The sequence below is a fragment of the Mobula birostris genome, chromosome 5 (assembly GCF_030028105.1).
Source record: "Mobula birostris isolate sMobBir1 chromosome 5, sMobBir1.hap1, whole genome shotgun sequence".
NCBI classification, from domain to species: Eukaryota; Metazoa; Chordata; class Chondrichthyes; order Myliobatiformes; family Myliobatidae; genus Mobula; species Mobula birostris.
Window position 1 is genome coordinate 164,180,588 of NC_092374.1, and position 13,242 is coordinate 164,193,829.

The 13,242-nt window shown below is 40.0% G+C and overlaps 1 long non-coding RNA gene across 2 annotated transcripts in view; it reads left to right on the forward strand.

Moving 5' to 3' along the window:
• The first annotated feature begins 7,279 nt into the window (after positions 1–7,279).
• LOC140197359 (uncharacterized) overlaps positions 7,280–13,242 on the forward strand; it is a 49,480-nt gene continuing 43,517 nt past the window's right edge. The window contains exon 1 of one of the 2 annotated variants that reach the window (XR_011885928.1): positions 7,280–7,369. This is a non-coding gene — a long non-coding RNA (uncharacterized lncRNA). Of the gene's footprint in view, positions 7,370–12,934; positions 12,986–13,242 lie in introns of those variants that run through there. The other variant, XR_011885929.1, reaches the window with a different exon arrangement.

Sequence of the window (13,242 nt, forward strand, 5' to 3'; positions counted from 1 at the left end):
AAAAAACAGAAATAGAGCATTCAGGCTAGTTAAAAGAACCCATAATATGCAGCATTTGGTTCAATATAAGAAAGCACAGGCAGTGGTGAGAAGAACTATACGTCAAGCTAAAAGGGCAAGTTGGAGGAGTTTTTGCGACAAGGTAGGAAGAACAACACCTGTGGGAGAGATATGGGGAATGATTAAGAGGATGGGAGGAGATAGAAGGGAATGGGAATATCCAGTAATGATATCTGAGGAGGAAACTGCAGTCTCCAGTAGGGATAAGGCTGAGATCATGGCCAAGTCATTCGTACTGATACACAGTTCAGAAAATTTGTCTGAAGGAGGGAAAGAATAATGAACCAACAGCCAGGTGTGTTAAGCAGGAGGGAAGGAACAGATGATATAATTGATGATCCATTTACATTAGCAGAAATGGTGAGAGCAATAAAGAGATCGAGACCAACCTCCCCAGGGAAAGATCTGATATGCTCTGTGATGCTAAAAAATCTAGGAGAAGGAACGCTCTTGAAGTGGCTGCATTTTTATAACAGAGTGTGGGAGGAGGGAAGATTACCAAGTGCATGGAAAGAAGCAGTAGTAATTCCAATAAGGAAGCCTGGCAAGGATCTGTCAAAACCCACTAGCTACAGACCAATTGCATTAACATCAAGTATATGTAAGATAGTGGAAAGGATGATAACAGAAAGGTTATCATATGAGCTTGAGAAAAGGGGAATGCTGGCAAGTTATCAGAGTGGTTTTAGAAAGGGAAGGAATTCCATGGACTCAGTGATTATGTTAGAGACTGAAATAAGGAAGGCCCAGGCAAATAGAGAGTCAGTAGTGGCAGTGTTCTTTGACATTGAAAAAGCCTACGATATGATGTGGAAGGAAGGATTATTAATTAAACTGCACAAGATGGGGGTTGGTGGGAGAGTTTTTAATTGGATTAAAGATTTTTTGTTTGGTAGAAAAATTCAAGTTCAGATTGGATCAGAATTATCAAAACAGTACATAGTGGAAAATGGCAAACCTCGAGGTAGTGTGATTAGCCCGTTACTTTTCATGATTATGATCAATGATGTCTTCACAAAGGCACCAGTGGATATAGGTAGGTCACTGTTTGCGGATGATGGGGCCTTGTGGAAAAGAGGCAGGAACATGGACCATATAATCAGGAAACTACAAGAAGCAATTGATGAAGTGGTGGAGTGGGGTTATGATTGGGGATGTAGATTTTCAGTAGACAAAACTCAATCTGTATTTTTTACCAGGAAAAGGGTTGAGGTAGGGAAGAAGTTAAGGATGTATGGGGTTGAATTAGAAAGGGTTGCATCATTTAAATTTCTGGGAGTTGTATTTGATTCACGATTAACATGGGCAGACCATATCAGGAAAGTTGAGGAGAAATGTAAAAAAGTAATAAATGTGATGAGATGTTTGACTGGTAGGGAATGGGGAGCAAGTTGTTCAGCTTTGAAGAGAATGTATGTGGCTTTAGTAAGATCTGTATTGGATTATGGAAATATAGTATATGGATCAGCAGCTAGGTCTCTTATAAGGAAACTGGATGTGATTCAGGCTCAGGCCTTGAGAGTGTGCAGTGGGGCTTTTAAAACATCACCAGTGTCAGCCCTACAGGTAGAAATGGGAATAATGCCTTTGGAACTAAGAAGGATGCAACTGATGGCAAACTACTGGGCTAACTTGCAGGGGCACAATGATTCTCACCCTACTAAAGGAGTGTTGCAGGAGTGCTGGGAAAATGGGAGGTTTCAGAGGGATACCTTTAGTCGGGTAGGGAATGATATCGCGAAAGAATGTGGAGTATTTGATCTGAGGATAAGTCCTTCAGTAGTTTATCTGGTTGTAGCTCCGTGGAAGCTTGTATGGCCTGACATAGACTGGCATTTGTTAGAGGTAAAAAGGAAAGAAAGATATAAAACAGATTTAGTAAACGCATTTAACTGTCATGTGATGGAAAAGTATAGCGATTATACTCACATTTATACGGATGGTGCGAAGGAACCTGCAACAAGAGTGACAGGGTTTGGGGTGGTCATACCAGCAAAAGAAATTGGAATCAGCAGAAGAACATCTAATAAGTTAGGAGTGTTTACAGTGGAGATGCTGGCAGTGTTGGTTGCATTGCAATGGGTGCAGAAAGCCAGACAAGTCAAAGCATTGATATGTTCAGATTCATCCTCAGTTCTAGCAAGTTTAAGGTCTTTTCACACAAACAGTTGGCAAGATGTACTTTATGAAGTCCTTCAGTTAGTTACAAGAATTGCAAATCAGGGAGGTCAGGTAAAATTTCTATGGGTTCCAGCACATGTAGGGGTGAAGGGGAATGAGAGGGTGGATGAGTTGGCAAAGAGGGCGTTAAAGAAAGAAAATATGGAAATGCACATTAGTATCAGTAAAGCAGAGGTTAAGTGTGTAATTTGGGAAAAAGTCAACTGAATGTGGCAAGAAAGATGGGATAGGGAGGGGAAAGGGAGGCATTTATATCAAATACAAAAGAGTGTTGCAGTTACTAGGGTAGGTAATGGAAACAGAAGAGAGGAAATTGTGTGGACTAGGTTAAGGCTGGGGCATTGTGCATTAAACAAAACATTGAAAATGATAGGGAAACATCAGACAGGATTGTGCGAGGAATGTCAGGAAGAGGAGTCCGTAGAACATGTAGTTCTGAGTTGCAGGAAGTATGGGATACAGAGAGATGATGAGAAGTAAATTAAGGGAGTTGGGGATGCAGGAATTCACATTAAAAGGGTTGCTGGGCATGGGTGAGAGAGCACAAGTCTGGGTATTTTTAGCATTTTTAAGGGGTACAGGGGTTTTTTATAGAATATGATGAATAAACAGGAATAGGATACTAGGATGGTCAAAGATGGGAAGGTTATTTAAAACCACAAGTCATGAGATGGATACGAGAAATTTTCCAAGTCACTGAATATCCCTTGGAGTATAGTTAAGTTAATTATCAAGAAATGGAAAGAATGTCACAGCTGTAAACCTTCCTAAAGCAGGCCATCCGCAAAACTGAATGACCATGCTAGAATGGGAATAGTGAGAGAGGCCACCAAGAGACCTATGACAACTCTGAAGGAGTTACAAGCTTTAATGGCTGAGATGGAAGAGACTGCGCATACAACAACTGATGCCTGGGTTCTTCAATGTCTCAGCTTTATGGGAGAGTAGCAAAAAGAGAGCCACTTTTGGGGAGAAAAAAAAAAACTCAGATGAAATCTCAGCTAGAGTTTGCTAGAACAGCAGTTCCCAACCACCGGGCTGTGGACCGGTACCGAGCTGCAAAGCATGTGCTACCAGGCCGTGAGGAAACGATATGAGTCAGCTGCACCTTTCCTCATTCCCTGTCATGCACTGTTGAACTTGAACATAGGGTTGCCAACTGTCCCGTATTTGCAGGGGCATCCCGTATATTGGGCTAAATTGGTTTGTCCCAAACAGGACTGCCCTTGTCCCAGATTTCCCCCACTAAAATAGAGTGTTCCTATGAAACCTTACATGCTGAAATGGTGTAAAGTGAAGAAGCAATTACCATTAATTTATATGGGGAAAATTTTTGAGCATTCCCAGACCTAAAAAATAACCTACCAAATAACACATAAAACCTAAAATAACACTAACATATAGTAAAAGCAGGAATGATATGATAAATGCACAGCCTGTATAAAGTAGAAATAACGTATGTACAGTATAGTTGGGAAGATTAAGCCAAAACCGATTTGTGGAAAAAGATCAGCATGCACGCGCATGTGCACACAGGTGCCCACGCAAGGTAGTCTTTCCTGGGGTAAACACAAATATCTGGTATTTGACTGCTACTTTTGTCCCTTATTTGGGAGTGAGAAAGTTGGTAACCCTAACTGTAAAAGATATGTTGAGGTGAGTTTAACCCTACTTGTAAACCACCCCAACCCCCAGGTCAGCCAGTCCGCAAGAATGTTGTGAATATTAAACCGGTCTGCGGTGCAAAAAAGGTTGGGGACCCCTGTGCTAGAAGGCATGTGGGAGACTCTGAAGTCAGCTGAAAGAAGGTTCTATGGTCTGATGAAACCAAAATTGAGCACTTTCACCAACAGATTAAACACTATGTTTGGCATAAGCCAAACAATGCACATCATTAAAAACACACCATCCCTACCATGAAACATCATGGAGGCTGCATCCTGCTGTGGGGATGCTTCTTTGCAGCAGGCCCGGTAAGGCTTGTGATGCTAGAGGGCAAAATGAATGCAGCAAAATATTGGGAAGTCCTGGAGGAAAACCTGATGCTGTCTGCAAGAGAACTGTGACTTGGAAGAAAATTTGTTTTCCAGCAAGACAAATGACCTCAAGCATAAAGCCAAAGTTACATGGGAATGGCTTAAAAACAACAAAGTTAATGTCCTGGATTGGCCAAGTCAAGGTCCAGACCTCAGTCCAGTTGAGAATTAGTGGCTGGGCTTCAAAAAGGGCTGTTCACCCATGATCCCTATGCAATCTGACAGAGCTTGAGCAGTTTTGTAAAGAAGAATGGGGAAAAATTGCAGTATCCAGATGTGCAAAGCTGACAGAGACCTGTCCACACAGACTCAAAGTTCTAATTGCTGCCAAAGGTGCATCTACTAAATACTGACTTGAAGGGGGTGAATACTTATACAATCTATTATTTTGTGTTCATATTTGTAATTAATTTAGATCACTTTGGAGAGATCTTATTTCACTTTGGCACAAAGGAGTATTTTTCTATTGATCTGTGTCAAAAAAACCAACTTAAATCCACTGTGATTCAATGTTGCAAAACAATAAAACATGAAAACTTCCAAGGGAGGTGAATACTTTTTATAGGTACTGTAGAAAGTGGTTTTCTTGCTCTCTGATAGACTTAGAGCATCGGCCTTTCCAAATTGCAGTTCTTGAGAACTTTTTCTCAGTGCCAATGAGGTGGATGTAATATAGAAACATAGAAACATAGAAAATAGGTGCAGGAGTAGGCCATTCGGCCCTTCGAGCCTGCACCGCCATTCATTATGATCATGGCTGATCATCCAACTCAGAACCCCGCCCCAGCCTTCCCTCCATACCTCCTGACCCCCGTAGCCACAAGGGCCATATCTAACTCCCTCTTAAATATAGCCAATGAACTTGCCTCAACTGTTTCCTGTGGCAGAGAATTCCACAGATTCACCACTCTCTGTGTGAAGAAGTTTTTCCTAATCTCGGTCCTAAAAGGCTTCCCCTCTATCCTCAAACTGTGGCCCCTCGTTCTGGACTTCCCCAACATCAGGAACAATCTTCCTGCATCTAGCCTGTCCACTCCTTTTAGGATCTTATATGTTTCAATCAGATCCCCCCTCAATCTTCTAAATTCCAACGAGTACAAGCCCAGTTCATCCAGTTTTTCTTCATATGAAAGTCCTGCCATCCCAGGAATCAATTTGGTGAACCTTCTTTGTACTCCCTCTATGGCAAGGATGTCTTTCCTCAGATTAGGGGACCAAAACTGCACACAATACTCCAGGTGTGGTCTCACCAAGGCCTTGTACAACTGCAGTAGTACCTCCCTGCTCCTGTACTCGAATCCTCTCGCTATAAATGCCAGCATACCATTCACCTTTTTCACCGCCTGCTGTACCTGCATGCCCACTTTCAATGACTGGTGTATAATGACACCCAGGTCTCGTTGCACCTCCCCTTTTCCTAATCATTCAGATAATAATCTGTTTTCCTATTTTTGCCACCAAAGTGGATAACTTCACATTTATCCACATTAAATTGCATCAGCCATGAACTTGCCCACTTACCCAACATATCCAAGTCACTCTGCATCCTCTTAGCATCCTCCTCACAGCTAACACTGCCACCCAGCTTCGTGTCATCCGCAAACTTGGAGATGCTGCATTTAATTCCCTCATCCAAGTCATTAATATATATTGTATACAATATGGTCAATAGCTAATATCACAGCCCTGAGTCATGGAGACTTTATCATCACAATACGCACATTTCCAGCATCTGTAGAATCTCTTGTATTTATTATCACTGCAGCTCCCACTTACAGCAGTGTCCAGCAATGCAGCATGTTCCATATGCGCCCAAACAACAATGTTTTTTCAACCAATGAACAAGTCTGTCCAAACAAAAAGAACATATTTACTGTTTTCATTGGCTCAGTGAATTTTCTTCCTTGTGCTTGGTGCATCTGGGAAATTAATCTTCAGTTATTGGAAACCCCAGCTCACCTCCAAAGACTCCACAGCAATATCAACATTAAGTGAATCACAGAGCTGAGCTCATTATTCCAGCAATCAAGCAGACTCCTTATTTACTTATTATGACATAGATGGAGGCTACTCAGCCCACATATCCATGCTGACTCCCACCAGAGAAATCCCAGTATTTCCATTCCCTTCTCAATTTGGGGCAGCACGGTAGCATAGTGATTGCCACGATGCTTTGCTTTACTAACCATTCAGATTCAAGTCTCACCCGCTGTCTGTAAGGAGTTGGTACATTCTCCCTGTGACCTTACGAGTTTCCTTCAGGTGCTTAGATTCCTCCCTGACGTACTGGTTGGCAGATTAACTGGTCATTGTAAACTTTCCTGTGATTAGGCTAAGACTAAATTGTGTTTTGCTGGGCAGCACGGCTCGAAGGACCAGAATGGCCTATTCCACGCTGTATCTTGATAAAATAAAAATGTTCCTGCATCCCTGCAATCTGCTGTCTCTCACACATACCTATCAACTGCCTACAGGAAAGGTATCATTAAGCTAGAAATATTGCAGAGGTGATTTACAAGGATTTCACCAGGCCTCAAGGGACTGAGCTATGCAGAGATGTTGAGCAAATTCATTATTCATTATTCATTAGAGTTTAGGAGAATGAGGAGAGAGTTTATAAAATCTTGAGGGGCATTGAAAGGATCAATATGCAGAGTCTTTTTCCCAGATTTGGGGAATGAAGAACTAGAGCATAGGTTTAATGTGAGAGGTGAGACGTTTAATAGCAACCTGAGAGGCAATTCTTTCACCCAGAGGCTGGCAGGAAATGGAATGAGCTGCCAGATAAAGCGGTAGAGGCAGTGTAATGTGGAAAGTTAACTTTTTTGCCTTTAACAATCAAGCATTGTTTTGAATGTTGCTTTCACTATGTTGATTAATGATGGGCCGCTCAAGATATGTAGTCAGCTTCTCATTGGTTAGCTCCTGTGCCCTATGGCACCAGTTTCTGGTCCCAAGTTAGGTGCTGCGATATCTGCAACAGGCTTCCGGTTTTCTGGTGCGTAAACGCGTGTGCTCGTTGTCTTTCTTTCTTGATGCCAAGCCACTCCAGGCCGGGAGCTATGGACAGTGCTGCAGAAACCATTTCGAAGGTACATTACAGTCAATAGGGGGAGGGGCTCATGTTTAGAGTGCACACCTAGTTAAGTAGTTGTTTATTGCTTGCTTAATCTTGTTGTGTAACTTGGACAGATTTAGCAAGTATATTAAATGCTTAGTGTTGTAGTTTTATAGTTTGGGTTACTTGGATGAGTGCTTGTTTGACTTTCATGCTAGTAAAGTGTTTCATTGCTTGCTTGTGAATAAGTAGTTGTTGGGCATGCCCACAAACAGTGCTGGCTGTTTCACTTACTGAAGCCGCGGATTTGCTTCCATACAACAGGCAGGCACATTAACAGTATACTTACTTCGACAGGTACATGGATTGGAAACATTTAGAGGGATGCAGGAAAATAGGATGGCCTTAGATGGAAATCCTGGTCAGTATGGACCAGTTGGGCTGAAGGGCCTGTTTTCATGCTGTATGACTCTTTGACTCTACCCACACCAGGAGCCATCTACAGCAGAGAATTAATCTATCAATCATTCATTATGTGCTGTGTCATATGACATCATCATTATGTGTCATGTTGTATGACATAGGTGATCATGGTCTTCCCATCACCATGATTATTCTTGACAAGTTTTTCGACAGAAGTGGTTTGCTATTGCCTTCTTCTGGGCAGTGCCCTTACAAGACAGATGACCCCAACCATTATCGATACTCTTCAGAGATTGTTTGCCTGGCGTCATTGGTCACATAACCAGAACTTGTGATATACAGCAGTTGCTTATATGGCCATCCACTGTCTGATCCCATGGCTTCATATGACGCTGATCAGGGAGCTAAGCAGGTGCTACACCTTGCCCAAGGATGACCTACAGACTGGCAGAGGGAAGGACTGCCTTACACCTGCTTTGGTAGCCAGGTATCTCCACCCTGCCACCCAATAAACTATCACCATGTTTAAATCCTCCATTTTGTCCCACTCCTATTAGACAAGCTAAACATGGCACTGAATTTTTTGTACAAATGAGTTTGTGGTGTATAAACACTCTATAAAAATGAAATATTAATTAAATAAAGACTATTAAAAGCAAGAAATTCACTGAACATTTACAAATTACTCCTCTGATACAGCATTTGAAAGGATTAGGATGTTGAAATCATATTGGGTACGCATTAGTATACAAACATATTTTCTTGCCAGTAGTTAAAAGGGAGTTTAGAAAACTGCTTCAAAGATTGTGAAGTAATTAGTGCTAGGGCTGAAAGGATGTTTTTCATCATGATGAGGAACCCAAATGTCGAGTAGAAAATAATATATTCTCTGCCATTCATGGTGTGTACAGTACTGTAATCACTGCATATTGCAACCTGCTTCTGTAATTTGATTCCTGTCGCTTTTGTATCACAGATTTATTACAAGTTACTGTGACTAAACTTCAAAGGATCAAAAAGTATAGAGAAAACAAAGCAGATTCAGTATGACACCAAAGACACTTACAAATCTCTAGAGATGTGTGGTGGAGCACATTCTGACTGGTTGCATTACAACCTGGTACGAAGGCTCCGATGAACTAGATTGCAAGAGACAGCAGAAAACTGTAGACTCTGCCAGCTCCATAACTGTACAATCCTTCCCACCATTAAGGACATCTTCAAGAGCCGGTGCCATCACTAAGAATCACACATTCCTCTCATTGTTACCTTTGGGGAGGAGGTACAGGAGCCTGAAGACCCACATTCAATGATTCAAAAACACCTTCCTCCCCTCTACCATTAGATTTCAGAACAGTCTATGAAACCCATGGACACAACATCTTTATTATTTTTCTTTGCACTATTTATTTTTGTAATTCATAACAATTTTGTATCATTGCACTGCACTGACGCTGCAAAATAACAAATTTCATGATATATAAGTCAGTGATAATAAATCTGATTCTGAAACAGAGAAGTGATGATGAATTTGCAATGGGCTTAGAATAAGGTATCAGCAACCCAATCATGTTACTGTTATAAATGGATTTGATAAGCAATTAAATGTATTTCTGGACAAAGAACTTGTTCTTTCCCGTTCTTTTTCATTATGTTGTCTATTTTCTTCAAACTTTCATTAGAAAAAGCAAATTGGCTCCAGTTAAGTTCATAGAAATGAATGAGGATAAAAACCAGCAAACATTTGGTTTACGCAGAGATGACAGTTTCTGCAGATGCTGGAAATCTGGAGCAGCACACAAACTACTGAAAGAACTCAGTTGGTCAAGAAGCATCTATGGATGCAAATGGACAATCGAGGTTTCGGGTTGAGACCTTTCATCAGAAGAGTTTAGTTTCTATTCAGGTGTGAGAAGAAACGCAGAGGTGGAATTACAGTACGCCCTTGATAAATTGTATTAAATTATAATGCAGTAGCAGTTATATTTTAGAAGCAAGAAATAAGAGGTGAAGTGTTAACATTCTGCAAATAACCAAAGCTAAATTTCTGCTTCCAGTGAGCTCACTAGAAGTCAATAACAATTTGGGGAAGTAGATGTACAATGTACATGCTGTGAGGATCACTGGGGAACTCAAGTACAGGAAGCACAGAGACAATTAAAATAAAACGAAAGATTTATTACAGAAATTAACAAGAAAAGTACTAAGAGCCCAGCAAGCTGTACATAATCTAAATGAACAGAAATCACTGATGATACATAGAAGAACTCAGTTGAGTTTCACCCAACATGGAAGCACAATGACCCAACAGAGAGAGGTTAGCATGCCCCCCCTGAAGTGTACCCTGAGCATGCAGGAATTGCCAAGATTGAAAATACTATGCTAATTCAATTAGCCCAAATTAAAGAAAAATGATAAATATGAAGTTTAACAATCCCCAAGATCCCAAATGAGAGAGACCAGACCAGAGCTAGTGCAAAGACAAACAATTAGACATAGAAGGTAAACAATCCAAGAAGAAAGCATGCAGACGCAATGACACCGAGGAAAAAACAGTCAACATGCTGACAAAAAGAAACCTCTGGTTTTAAAAACAACCCTTGGTTGTGACACATGCACTTACTGAAATTTGGATGATTAAGGATCGATTCATTTATTCGGCATTTCTGCTAATAACCTGAAAACTTCCATTAAATTATCCCTTAACTTTGTAATCTCCAGATCATGTAGACCTATTATAAAACTATTGTCATTGGTAAGGGGATAGTCCATCATTTTGTTAAGGAATTAATCTAAAAATCTCAGGAAGGAAGAATAGAAACATGTGTACTCATCGAGTAACATTTCAAGGTGAAGTCCCTTCACTGAGATGTAAAATACATTTTTCCAACATGGTAAGTGATGATAGGCTGTTGCTAACGTCAAAGTTCAAACTAGTTGTCTTTTATTAACAAAAGTATACAAGAGATATTAATTTTCTAATATTCACCTATTTCCAGCATCTGCTATGGTTAAGCTTTTTATGTAATGGGAAATGGCAAACAGATAGAGGTAAAAAGGTAACAGTTAAAGTCCAGTGAAATTATAGTTCTCAGTGGCAAAACAGCTCATTGTTTCTGCATTATGATCTCATGTACTTTATTTATAGTAGAAGAGTTACTTGGTTATAAACCCTCCATTAGCCTAATTGGGAATTTCTGGCTTGATTATTTTCCCTTTGGTTATAGATTAGAATAATGTTGAATATGGAATGACACAATAATTAATAACCAGAGATAATGCACTAACATGTTTAGTTCCAATGATCCGCCGACTTCATTTAACACTATTTTATTTTTCTTCGTTGCTCATCCAGAATGGCTTAGGTAATATTTTAGACACATGTAAATTAAATGATAAAAACTGTTTATTCATTCATTTTAACTTCTGCAACTGAAAAGTTTGTGTATTTTATTCTATTAAGAGTACTTGGCTATATTTTAATATAAAGGGTTAAGTAGGTGTGCAGATTTATAGAAATAGGGTATTTGGTTCAGTTGGTTTGGTGCTTTGTTCCATTAGACACCAACAAGTGTGTTTCCCCACTCCAGCTCTCTGCCTTATTTCTATATATCTTCGTACACCTGTTCAACAAAATCTTCCAATGCAATGTATAGGGGAGAGGGTTCCTGATTGTTAACATCTATCACATACAACAAATGTTTAATAATTTGGAGACAAATGAGATCTGCAGGTCCTGGGAAATGGAGCAACATGAGATGCTGGAGGGGTTGCTTTACTCATCTCGGTGGCTTGTGGCTGTGGTCTCACTTTTGGGGACTCTATGCTTTGATGTTTAATATTTTGATTTTTATTTGTTCACTCTTTGCTGTTTGCATGATTTGTTCTTTTTTCACGCATTTGATGATCTTGGTGCATGGGGGTTTTCTTTAAACATGTTCTATGGTGTTTCTTTGTTTTGTGGCTGTCAGCAAGGAGATAAATCTTAAGGCTGTATACTGTATACATACTTTGATAAAAATGTACTTTGAAGTTTCAACTTTGAACTTTGGACTTTGTACTCAGCGGATCAAGCAGCATCTGTGTAAGGAAATGGACAGCTATCATTCAAGGTCAAATCCTTTAATTGGACTGGATTTCATACTAATAAAGGTTCTTGACCCTTACCGCCAACTGTCCATTTCCTTCCATGGAGGCAGTCTAACCCTTTGAGTTCCTCCAGCATCTCACATGTTGCTCCAGAATCCAGCAGCTTAGCTTCCCTTCCTATATGCTTCATGTATGACTTTAAGACAATAGGACCAATGAAGATGGTTTCTCATATCCATCATACAAAGTCCATTTATTATATTTATATATTTTAATTTATTTTTTTCATGTGACAAAGAAGGCCATTTGGCCCATTGACTCTACACTGGCTCCAAGTAGATCCATTGTGCCCACCCCCCCCGCCAATTATTTCCCTGTAATCTATTCACTCTCACACATCCATGGTCTCCCTGATTTTCCTCCCGACCACCTTACATTAACTGCAACTTCGAGCAGCCTGTCAGCCTAGCAACCCACATGTCTTTAGGATGTGAGAGAAAACTAAACCATTCCAAGAAAACCAACAAAGTCACAGCAAGAACATGCAAACAGCACTCAGACAGCACCCAAGATCAGGATTGCACTGGGGTTACTAGAGCTGTGACAAACCAGCAATCCCTACAGCGCCATCGTACTATTATAACTTCTTCATCTGAAATTAAATTTCTAAATTCCCATGATGAGATTTGAACTTAGATTTCTGGATTTCTCATCAAATAATTTAACAACTGTATCACCACCTTCCTTCTGAAATACCAGTATTACTCAGTAACAACTCATTCTTCTACATTCAACAGAACACAACAAACTACACTTGTAATTTTACCTTATAAACCCTGATACTTCATCGGTTAATCAGTATCATGCAGATGCAGAGTTCAAATGCAAAGCACTGCAGATGTTGGATGTTCTGCCCATCAGATAATTATTTTATCATTATTTTTCTATGTGATTAAGCACATTCAGTTTATATTCTGAAATGAGCAGTTTCTGCTCTATATTTGGTCACTTCCTGTGCAGTCAGGAAATGGGAAGTATGAAAGCACATTGGCTGGCAGAAGGCCAGAGATTTATTTTGGGCGCTAAAGAGCTTTCCATCTAAAGCCATACTGCTGTTTCTCCAGCAGAAACATTGCTTGTAAGTCGATATTATATCGTTTAGAAGTTAAGATGTTGCTGATATCGAATGTTATTTTTTAGTTTATTAGACAATAACCCAGATGACACATACTATTTACCTGTAGTATTTACTTCTCAGGATCTTAAAATATTAACCTGCAGGAAAATTAACTAAGTTCTTACCTACCTGTGCATATTTACTTATGTGAATGGAACAGCATGGTGAATGCACTATATTTTGTTATTCTTCAATTTCACTCCTTATCCACAGTGTCA